At 37.8% G+C, this 12,371-nt stretch overlaps 1 protein-coding gene and 2 long non-coding RNA genes across 12 annotated transcripts in view; all 3 read right to left on the reverse strand.

Annotated features, from left to right (window-relative positions):
- ptprma (protein tyrosine phosphatase receptor type Ma) overlaps positions 1 to 12,371 on the reverse strand; it is a 194,643-nt gene that overhangs the window by 43,155 nt on the left and 139,117 nt on the right. The gene's annotated exons all lie outside the window — the stretch shown is intronic.
- On the reverse strand, positions 6,062 to 8,063 carry LOC148969650 (uncharacterized). Its single transcript, XR_016149139.1, has 2 exons — positions 7,817 to 8,063; positions 6,062 to 7,698 (listed from the first exon to the last, which is right to left on the reverse strand). It is a non-coding gene; the product is annotated as an uncharacterized LOC148969650 (long non-coding RNA).
- On the reverse strand, positions 10,181 to 12,255 carry LOC148969651 (uncharacterized). The gene is made up of 3 exons (XR_016149138.1): positions 12,165 to 12,255; positions 11,342 to 11,391; positions 10,181 to 10,271 (listed from the first exon to the last, which is right to left on the reverse strand). It is a non-coding gene; the product is annotated as an uncharacterized LOC148969651 (long non-coding RNA).

The raw sequence follows: 12,371 nt of genomic DNA on the forward strand, positions 1-12,371 counted from the left end.
CACAATAGAGGAGAAGAGACCAGCGCAACTTCCCTTTCATGCCGAATGTAAAGGCTAAACTACACAAACTACTACTAAAACACAGGTGTGTGTGTGCGTTAGACACCATAAACGACAACGCTGGCATCTGTTTATTTTAATAGTAGGAGAAAACTGGATAATTGTTGTAGTTTAAAATTTCATGAGGCTGCGTGTCCTCATCCAATGAGAGGACGCTTCTCTTAACGGCACATTCGCATAATACTTGCATGTAATGATGAACTGCATGTTTTTGGGGGGAAATCTGAGATGCTTTTAACTCAGCGAGAGCAAATGCAATCGGCAGCTGACCTTTGACCCCATGCTAACACGCTAACAAAGCTCCCCGTCGCGGATCCATCTTGTTTATTCAGTGGCGTTCCATATGGCGTTCCGCTCGACGGCTCTGCCCAACGGGACGCTAATCACTTCAGCGGTTCCTTCTAATCGCCTGCCACACCAGTCAAACGTAATGGATGTTGTCATCTAAAGTGTGTTCAAACGGCCTATTGAGAGCGCGTCTGCTAACCCTCTCGAGCGAACACCAGTCCCACACACTCATATCGCAAACATTAACATCACATTACAAACAGCAATACTAGGATTTGTGGAGCAGAATTGAAAAATCGAAGAGCAAATAACTCCCTCTGTGGGGAGAATCCAGCGTTTAATGTTGTTTATGTGTGTCAACCAGTGGATCTCTGAGTGAGGGAGTGAGTGGAGACGGGGCTCATTTGCATACTAAACGAGGCAAGGGTGTCGAGTTACATTCAAGATATTTTAAGGCATTTTTTCAAGGTAAAAAAGTTTCAATCATTTGGTGATTTGATGAGTTATAAGGGATAAAATGATCGACTGCAGGGGACTTTAAAGGGATAGTTCACTTTGAAAATAATTTTTGATATTTTTTATCTTAACTCAAGGCCATCCAAGATGTAGGTGTCTTTGTTTCCACAGTATTTTCAATTTTGACATTTTTCAGTCAAACCGTTGAGAAGTCCAAATTAACCAAAGAGAAGTCCAAATTAAACATGATTTAATGACTCGTAAATGTAAGTACACACTGATGGCCTAAGACACGAAACGAGCGGTTTGTGTGAGAAAACCAACAGTGTTTATATCGTTTTTACCTCTTGTAATCACAGCCACGACAAAATGATCTGACGGCACGGGCGCTTCGGTCTGGAAGTGATCGCTCGCGCGCCGACGTCACTCTTTGTTTATACAGAGATTTGGGAAGTTTTACCTTTCCCTAAACATATTTAGATATACGGGAAACCGCAATGGAAGACGATTTCGGTATATCTAAATATATTTAGTAAAAGGTAAAACTTCCGAAATCTCCGTGTAAATATTGAGTGACGTCACGCAAGCGATCACTTCCGGCGTAACATTGAACTGATTCAGATCACTATGATTACAAGAGGTAAAAACGATATAAACACTGTTGGTTTTCTCACACAAACCGCTCGTTTCGTGTCTTAGGCCATCAACGTGTACTTACATTTACGAGTCATTAAATCATGTTTAATTTGGACTTCTCTTTGGTGGACCCCCTTAGCCTCCAGTGTATGACTGATAGACAACAACGGTTTGACTTGAAAATACTGTGGAAACAAAGACACCTACATCTCGGATGCCCTTGAGGTAAGATAAAACATATCAAAAATTATTTTTTTATCGCATAACTATCAACACTAGTACTAGTGTGTTAGTTAAACACTACTAATAAATCACACTTATTATGATATAAAGTATTCATTACTTCAGTAAGCTCATTGTTTCTGCCTTAAACTATTACACATTTTTTGCATAAATTATTGAATTAATTAGTACATTTCTGAAATGCATAACTCAGACAGTCCCTGATCAGTGTTGTAGTCGAGACCACCTCACTCGAGTCCGAGTCGAGACCGAGACCAGTGAGGGTTGATTACCTAATTTACTTTTATTTACTTAGAGAAATCCTTTTTTTTTTTTTTTACTGAATTTACTTAGAGTTTAAAAAATATGATCCGTTTAGGGTAAAAAGGCCACATAGTGGCGTTACAAGAAATTTTATTACAATTTGTCATGCGCAGTTGCGCACTAGAAAATCACCAATCACTGGGCGTGTCAATCAATTTAAAGAAATATTTTATTCACATACATTAATAATCATGAAAAATATTTTTAATTGAACTCGAGTGGACTCGGGAATAATTCCGAGTCCTAAAAAAAAAATGTTCGAGTACGAGTCAATTCCGAGTCCAAATGCACACGAGTCCATGACAAGACCAAGACCATTAAAATATGGTCTCGAGACCGAGTCCGAGACGAGTCCGAGTCTCGAGTACTACAACACAGTCCCTGATAATAACAGATCACAGATGTGTGTTGTGAATAGTGCTACACAAATACATCTTTATTGAATTGAATGTACACTTGGGAGACTGTACGAGGTGTCAGATAATCTGTTTACGATGCAAACGCAGCTTCACACTGATTTCTATTTCGGCTGCTGACAGACTCATCACTCATGGGTTTCCCACTAACTCATGCCAGCCAGTCTTTGGTGGGATCGTGTCTATATTTTGTCAGACACTTGTCTACAACTCTTCTGGGTCTCAGAGTGGTTTGGATCCATCATATTTTCCATTACAAAGCAATGGAGTCAGGACACATCATGGTTATTTCACGGGCGCCTCGGCGCTGAAGTCTGACAGAATGGAAAAGCCGATTCCTCCTCATCCGACGTGTTCAGACTGTCTCTGTCGCTTATGCATCTGGGACCGAGAGGGATTGAACACCGGCAACAGCCTATTTCCTTGCAAATATCACTCTCGCAGTAAAACTAAGAGCGAACCGAGAGAAAATGGGAAATAAATGTGGAATTGTGTTACCGAGGTCATTCAATAAATGACAAAAACAAAAGAGCCAGAACCCAATCAATGAAAGTAGCAGCACACGCGGGAAAAGCAAGGAAACGTATTTACAATTAATAAATAACCCAAAAAAGCTGCTTAATGTTGTTTATCTACTTCAAATTTCACGTTTAATTCAATCCAATTCACAATTATTCATATAGCGCTTTTCACATCACAGCTTTACAGAGCGTGCACGACATTACAGTTTACACTGATCTGTTATGTATTTCAGAAATGTACATATGAAGAGTTCAGATGCAAAAGCCTCTAAATGCCATTTGAAATTTTCTTCTTTAATGATGATTTTTATCAAACTTGTATATTTAAGTTCAGTAATTTCACTTAAGTAACAATTAGTAGGTAATTATCATTGCCATTTAAGTGAAATCACTGAACTTAAATATACAAGCTTGACAAAAATGATCATTCTAGAAGAAAATTTCAAATGGCACTTAGAGGCTTTTGCATCCAAACTCTTCATATACAAAATCACAGTTAGTGAAAGATGAATTTATTTAATGCAGGAACAACTCACTGAAGTGACGAATGTTTGTTAACAGGCGATTATTCAATGTTGCCATTTCTTTTATTTGTGCAAATCTACCCCAAGTTTCTTCAGTCTTTAAATAACATTCGTGTCCATGAACTCCAGAAGTTCAGTTTTATATGGAGACGGTTTAAAAAGAAAGTTTTAGCAGATAATCTGTGTTATTCTTCAGGAATGGCCTCCAGTCATCGTAGGACAGAAGGAAGGACACGGCGGAGAACACAAGCACCTTCCCGCTGCGCTTCACACACACACACACACACTCGGTGATTCAGCGCTCATGCATATCTAACGCCGCTGGGCTACTTTAGTCACTGTCCCTGCAGACTCAATCCTCAGACCTTTCCATTTCTATTTTCTGGTTTTATTTCTTTCAAACATAACCCGAGACATTTTCTCTCTCTTTCCTCTCCACTTTTCCAGGCGTAAACACATCCATTTGAAGTTTAACCTGAACCCCTGCAGATAGAGCGAGTCTGCGCTGATAGCCCTGGAAAAAAGGCTCTTTTAGACACAAGTTTCTGCAGGAGAGAAGCGTAAATAAAAGCCCCCGCAGAGAACCATCCCGAGTCTCTGTCCCGAACAACAGAGGAAAGCCTTTCCGTTCCTCATCGACAGATTTAAATCTAACGCTAATGTGAGACCACAGTAATAACTCGAGACTATGATCTGTGTTTGATTACGTATAATCGGAATATTACAGATGTGACTGCACTGATCTGAATGAGGACACTTCTGTCTGTGTGCTTGCAAAGACCAACACAAACATGCTGGCTTAAAAACAACAAGTTAAGGGAAATAAGTAGAGTAGGAAATGTTTCATTTGGTTGTGAGAGCGTAATGCTGTTTATTAGTGTTACTAAGGCAACATCTTCACTAGTCACTATTGCATATTTGTACGACATTCATGAATGAAAACATACACAATAAACAAAACAGATTTGAGGGTGCAGGATACTTTTCAATCACCCGAACACTCTAGCAACCACCAAGATATTTCAGCATCCACATAGCAACACCCTAGCAACCACCCGAACACTCTAGCAACCACCAAGATATTTCAGCATCCACATAGCAACACCCTAGCAACCAACCAAACACTCTAGCAACCACCAAGATATTTCAGCAGCCACATAGCAACACCCTAGCAACCACCCGAACACTCTAGCAACCACCAGGATATTTCAGTAGCCACATAGCAAACCCTAGCAACCACTCATACACCCTAGCAACCACCAAGATATTTCAGCAGCCACATAGCAACACCCTAGCAACACCCGAACACTCTAGCAACCACCAGGATATTTCAGCATCCACATAGCAACACCCTAGCAACCACCAAAACACTCTAGCAACCACCAAGATATTTCAGCAGCCACATAGCAACACCCTAGCAACCACCCGAACACTCTAGCAACCACCAGGACATTTCAGCAGCCACATAGCAACACCCTAGCAACCACCCGAACACTCTAGCAACCACCAGGATATTTCAGTAGCCACATAGCAACACCCTAGCAACCACCCGAACACTCTAGCAACCACCAGGATATTTCAGTAGCCACATAGCAACACCCTAGCAACCACCCGAACACTCTAGCAACCACCAGGATATTTCAGTAGCCACATAGCAACACCCTAGCAACCACCCAAACACTCTAGCAACCACCAGGATATTTCAGTAGCCACATAGCAACACCCTAGCAACCACCCGAACAATCTAGCAACCACCAGGACATTTCAGCAGCCACATAGCAACACCCTAGCAACCACCCGAAAACTCTAGCAATCACCAGGATATTTCAGTAGCCACATAGCAAACCCTAGCAACCGCCCAATCACCCTAGCAACCACCAAGATATTTCAGCAGCCACATAGCAGCACCCTAGCAACAACCCGAACACTCTAGCAACCACCAGGACATTTCAGCAGCCAAACAGCAACACCCTAGCAACCACTCAAACACTCTAGCAACCACATAGCAACAACCTAGCAACAACCAGAACATTTTAGCAACCACATAGAAACACCCAATCAAGCACCTGAACACTTTAGCAAACACCAGACCACTTTTGCAACCACATAGCAACACCCTAGCAACAACCAAACAAGGGTTGGTGATGACTGAAGGGTGCCGCAGACACAAGAAGAATTTCTGAAAGGACAATAAACTAAACTAAACGAAGCTAAGCTAAACTAAGCTAAGCTAAACCAGAACATTTTAAACCACATAGCTAGCAACACCCAAGTAAGCAGCCTGAGCACTCTAGCAACTACACTGTAAAAAGTGAACAGTTGGATCAACTTAAAAAAATTACTTCAATTGGTAACACCTAAAAAAATTAAGTTCTCTCAACTTAAATTATTACATTTTCTCAACTTAATTTTACTAGGTCAATCACACTTAAATTATTTGAGTTCATTCAATCCTATTATTTACATTAGTCTGACTTAATTTCACTGCATTCCAACTTAAATTTATTAATTTTTCCTACAGTTGGATCAACTTAAAAAAATTACTTCAATTGGTAACACCTAAAAAAAATAAGTTAACTCAACTTAATTTCAGGTCAATCACAGAAGACTCAAATTGCTGGAGAAATATTTATTAACATTAATTCATTTTATACACCATCGGTATTTTTCATATTACAAACTTTGAGATTTTTTTTTACAAACATTTGTTGTGCCAATGAAATTCCATTTACTGACACACTTGTTCCATTAACAGTCTTTTTGCAAAGTTGCCTTTGCACTGAATTATGCTCAAAACTGCATAAGCCAACATATTTATAAAAATAAATATAAAAACATAGTGGTTATGCCCTTAAAGGGTTAGTTCACCCAAAAATGAAAATTAAGTCATTAATTACTCACCCCCATGCTGTACCAACCCCTTCGTTCATCTTCGGAGCACAAATGAAGATATTTTTGATTAAATTTGAGAGCTGTATAACTACCACATAGACTGCCGGAACTGGCTCTTGATGGCCCAGAAAGTCAATGAAGAAAATGTTTAAATATTCCATGTGACTACAGTGGCTCAACTATAAGTTTATCAAGCGACGAGAATACTTTTTGTGCGAAAAAACAAACAAAAATAACGACTTTATTCTACTATTCCTTTTCTTCCTTGTTGGCCTGAAATGACACTTCAATACGATTTCCACGACGCATGCGCGTGAACTGAACTGAAGTAGTTGAAGGAGATCGCAATTCTCGCGCATGCGTCGTGGAAATCGTATTGATTGGTAGTTATACAGCTCTCAAATTTAATCAAAAATATCTTCATTTGTGTTCCGAAGACGAACGAAGGTCTTACAGGGTTGGTACAGCATGGGGGTGAGTAATTAATGACTTAATTTTCATTTTTGGGTGAACTAACCCTTTAAATGAGCCACCTAAAAACAATTAAAGGGATAGTTCACCCAAAAATGGTTCAAGTTGCTCCAAACCTGCATGAGTTAGTTTCTTCTGCTGGACACAAAAGAAGATGTTTTGAAGAATGTTGGTAACCAGACAGTTGACTTCTGAATTGTTTGACTGTTGACTTCCAAAGATACAGGAAGTCAATGGGTGCCTTCAATTGCCAGGTCACCAACATTCTTCAACAAATCTTCTTTTGTGTCCAGCAGAAGAAACTAACTCATGCAGGTTTGGAACAACTTGAACCATTTTTGGGTGAACTTTCCCTTTAATCTTTCAAATAGAACCATACTGTATGAGAAGAGCTTTACAGGTAATGCCCTAAATTTAAAGTGAATCAATCAGATTCAAACAAACAACTACACATTCATACTAGACGTATGAATGTACAAATGGATAGTCTACAAACATAAGAAAACAAATTAAACATCCAACATTCTTTCAAACACAGACTAGACATATGCACATTCAAACATTACTGCAAGTTCACTGTTGTCTACTGAAAAGACTTTGAACTTTTAGTGACATCTTTCGCTGTTCAAGCTGCAAGAGAACTTTCTGGAATACCTCGAAAGTAAAACGAAGCGGTTTTGGGTAAGCCAGATTGATGATGTATATCATCCCGAGAAGCAAGGCACAAGCTGATGTGAACGAAGGCAGTTCATTCAAAACTTTAACACCCTCGATGACGACACCTATGTCAGCCGGTGGTTCGTGATGTTCTCCCCCCTCCTTCCGAATAACATACACCGCCATGGTGAACTGCTCCAGCTCACCCTCCCAATCGTCTCGCTGCTTATCCTAAAGAAATGTACATAAAAAAATAAAAAAATAAATAAACATCTTGCAGTCATAACTACAAAACACAAATTTAAACTTTCTGAAAAATCTAAATAGAACATGCAGAATTTCAACTCACAAGGTACTCCTTGATAAGGTCTTGAGGATTTTCGTTAACACTTTAAAATAATGGTCCGTAGTTAACAAGTAGCTATGCAGGAAGTAATAAGTAGTACTGCATTAAAGGGTTAGTTCACCCAAAAATGAAAATTCTGTCAGTATTTACTCAACCTCATGTTGTTCCAACCCCGCAAGACCTTCGTTCATCTTCGGAACACAAATTAAGATATTTAAGATATTAAGATCACTCCTGCATACAGTCCATAGGCTTCTTGAGGGACTGGCTCTTGCTGTCCCTGAAAAGTCATTAAAGACATCGTTAAAATAGTCCAAGTGACTACAGGGGCTCAATCTAAGGTTTATCAAACGACGAGAACACTTTTGTGCTCAAAAAAACAACAAAAATAACGACTTTATTTCAACTATTCACTTCCTTCTCCATGAGCCTGTAGTCAGTTAACGTAGTGTGATTACGTAGAGCTTCGTCACACGTAGGCTCACTATTGGCTGACGCTGGTCATGTGTGTGTGATGCGTGTGACGTACAATGACAGAAACTTACGCTATTAAACTAGTAACCTGACTCGCGCAGAGGGAGAAATAAACGAATAGTTGAAATAAAGTCGTTATTTTTGTTGTTTTTTTGCGCACAAAAGTGTTCTCGTCGTTTGATAAACTTAAGATTGAGCCACTGTAGTCACTTGGACTATTTTAACGATGTCTTTTATGACTTTTCGAGGACAGCAAGAGCCAGTCCCTCAAGAAGCCTATGGACTGTATGCAGGAGCGATCTTAATATCTTAAATATCTTAATTTGTGTTCCGATGATGAACGAAGGTCTTACGGGGTTGGAACAACATGAGGGTGAGTAAATACTGACAGAATTTTCATTTTTGGGTGAACTAACCCTTTAACACCGAAGTTAATACTATTAACTAATATGGAAGCAATATTAACTAAGCAGTAAGTAATAGGTAATTTAGTACAAAGGTAGTTCCTTGGTAGGTATTTGATCGTTACTAAAGAAATATATCCTCATTGAGAACTACTTGCGAACTAAGAATTAATAATCAATTAATTACTAAATCACAAAAGTAACATGTCTAAAAAGTGAACAATTGTGGGGGTTTTATACTCTTAACATGGTCATAACATTTCAGAAGCATGTGCCTCAAATGGGTTCTTTGTGGAAACCAGTTTATGAAGTTTATACATCCCCCCAAATACATTAGCTAGGTTGAGATTGTGACCACTACTCTTGCCAGGATGGACGCATGTTCTCTGTTTATTTAAAACTTAAACATAAAATAATACTAATAAAGACAGTTTTTAAAAAATAAACCTTAAATAACTAGGAAGTGATGCTGACACTCTCATGATTGGATTAGTTCACTATTATAACTATGTTACAGTAGCTGCCTGAGGAGGACTTCTCTTTAGGACATGAATATAAACATTGATGTTCACTTGTCAAAAACAATTTGTATCTTTAATGAAGAAATTGGCTGCATTTATGTTACAATAAGCGCAAAACCACATCTTCCAGATTACAGCGTTTGTTAGAATATTAGTGCCTCACAGAACCTGTACAGTATGTGTCAAATATAAAATTAAATAACTTGTGTAAACATTGTGGGATGACAAGGTAACGCTTGTAGTTAGTTAGGAGTTAACATGTTTTTCACTTTAAAATAATGGGCCACATCACTAGTAGTTCCTGCGGGATGACAAGGTAACGCTTAAGTAGTTATTGATGAGTTAACAGGTTTTTCACAAATGATACAAGTTATTTAATTTTATATTTGACACATACTGTACAGGTTCTGTGAGGCACTAATATTCTAACAAACACTGTAATCTGGAAGATGTGGTTTTGCGCTTATCGTAACATAAATGCAGCCAATTTCTTCATTAAAGATGCAAACTGTTTTTGACAAGTGAACATCAATGTTTATATTCATGTCCTAAAGAGAAGTCCTCCTCAGACAGCTACTGTAACATAAAGTTATAGGTCTTTGGAGTCTGAGATATATGTGACTGACATTCAATAGAGCTCATAATAGTGAACTAATCCAATCATGAGAGTGTCAGCATCACTTCCTAATTATTTAAGGTTTATTTTTAAAAACTGTCTTTATTAGTATTATTTTATGTTTAAGTTTTAAATAAACAGAGAACATGCGTCCATCCTGGCAAGAGTAGTAGTTCTCAATGAGGATATATTTCTTTAGTAATAATCAAATACCTACCAAGGAACTACCTTTGTACTAAATTACCTATTACTTAATGCTTAGTTAATATTGCTTCCATATTAGTTAATAGTATTAAGTTCGGTGTTAATGCAGTGCTACCTATTACTTCCTGCATAGCTACTTGTTAACTACGGACCATTATTTTAAAGAGTTACCGGATTTTTCCCCAGGAAAACGATGAGGGCCTTCAGGACACTCTTCTTTCCGTGTGAATGTTTTCAGTCTGTGAAAAAGCATTTGTGATTATTTTTCTTATTTTTAAAATTCGGAGTAATCTGTAATGGAGAATCAGATTTCCCCAAGGATAGCAAAGGACAAGAAAATATAAACAAAACTTAATTTACAAAACTATAAAAGGTTGTATTAATGACTGGACAAAGTATATACATCACAGAAGTATAAAAAAAATCATTATTCAGATATAAACACTGATGTCTACGTTACCGTTCAAAACAGAATTTTTTTTTAGGTTTTTTTAGAATCTTTAATAAGTCAAAAATTAAAGATGATTGAATGACTCATAAATGTAAGTACACATTGATGGCCTAAGAAACGAAACAAGCGGTTTGTGTGAGAAAACGAACAGTATTTATATCGTTTTTACCTCGTGTAACACAGCCATGTCAAACTGAACTGACGGCATGGGCGCTTCGGTCTGCGCACGCGCCGGAAGTGATCGCTTGCAAGTCAACGTCACTCATTGTTTACACAGAGATTTCAGAAGTTTTACCTTTCACTAAACATATTTAGATATATCGAAATAATCTTCCATTGCATTGCATGCTCTTTGAGGTGGTGACCATAGACCTGCATTATATGACTGATAGACAACGGTTTGACCGAAAAATATCAAAATTGAAAATACTGTGGAAACAAAGACATCTTGGATGCCCTGCCTTGAGGTAAGCTAAAACACACCAAAAATTAATTTCAAAGTGAACTATTCCCTTTAAATCAGCCAGTACTTGTGCACCTTTTACATGCACAATACATGTCACATCATAATCATTTTTAGCTTCAAAATTGGTTTACACTGTATAAACTAAAAAAAGTTATTTCTGAGAATCAAAAAAGGCACATGCATTCGGGATGTCATAAGGGTATTTGATGCCAATTTTAGTTCTTAATTCTTTTAGTTTTAGTTCAAAATTCTTAATTAGGATAAAATGCAAGTCAATAGCATTAGACAACGTTAGATGGAATTTACTCAAACATGTCCAACATTAGTAATTCATATTATCTATTATCAATAGAAGAAATTAGAAATTACTTAAATTAATAGAAAATACTTACCATGTAATGTTATAGCAAAGTGTCGTCCTCAATCGTCAAACTTGAAAAAGCTTTCAGTCATAAGGAGAGAAAAATGTTGTATCATTAGTATTTAACTTCAAGGTCAAGTAATTAATTAGTTCTGAAATACTACTATTTTCTACAAAAAAAAATCATAATTTTAAAGAAAACCCCGATTTGTTTTCCTGCATGAAACACCTCGAGCTAGGCAAATTAAGCTAGCGTTAAGCACAGGCCACAGATCAGGGAATCAGGTAACGTTAATGGGCTGACTCCCTGATCAGTGCCCTGGTTAACTTAATGAACTGATTGAGATGCACCCAATGGCGTTTATCACAGACTTTCAGCATCATTTTGGGCGAAAAAAGTCGATGAATAAGTCAGAGCTAACGTTTCAAAGACAAATAAAAGAACAGACAAAAAATAAAACTCAAATATTGTACTGCAGGAATTCAAATTCGAGCATTTTGTCCCGCTCCCCGAGCACTTCCCGCCCAAAGCATTTCCAATTTCTCACGCGGCACAGACGGTTATCCTTTTTTAAACTATTTAATAACTGTTACACAAGTCCCAAGATCCAAACTGAACACATTTTTATAAAACAAACGAGTTAAGTTAAAGATAACATCATGTTTAACGTTAACTTGCATAGAACTATTCAGTAATGCTAGTTTGCAAACGTACGTTTAAAAATGTGGTTAATTGCGATTTTGTTAGTATTCATGTTCACAAACAACATTCATTAACTCATAAACAACTAAAACAAACGTCCAAAAGTTGCATATTTGAGTATATTAATTAAAAAACAAAACTTCCAACCTACCTTATTCATCCGAGTGCGAAAAAGAAAATGGCGGTCGAGCAGAAAGTTCCAGACAGGCTTATGCGTCATGACGTCAGCAATAAAACGTCTGACGCGAGGGTCCTTAAAGGGAAATTACACTTTGGGTGAAAGCGAGATATCTGAGTGTCTGTGAATTTCTATGCGTTCAAGTTGAATGAGTGTACAATAATCAATTACGATTAGGAA

The sequence above is a fragment of the Pimephales promelas genome, chromosome 22 (genome assembly GCF_988280905.1).
Source record: "Pimephales promelas chromosome 22, fPimPro1.hap1.1, whole genome shotgun sequence".
Taxonomy (NCBI): domain Eukaryota; kingdom Metazoa; phylum Chordata; class Actinopteri; order Cypriniformes; family Leuciscidae; genus Pimephales; species Pimephales promelas.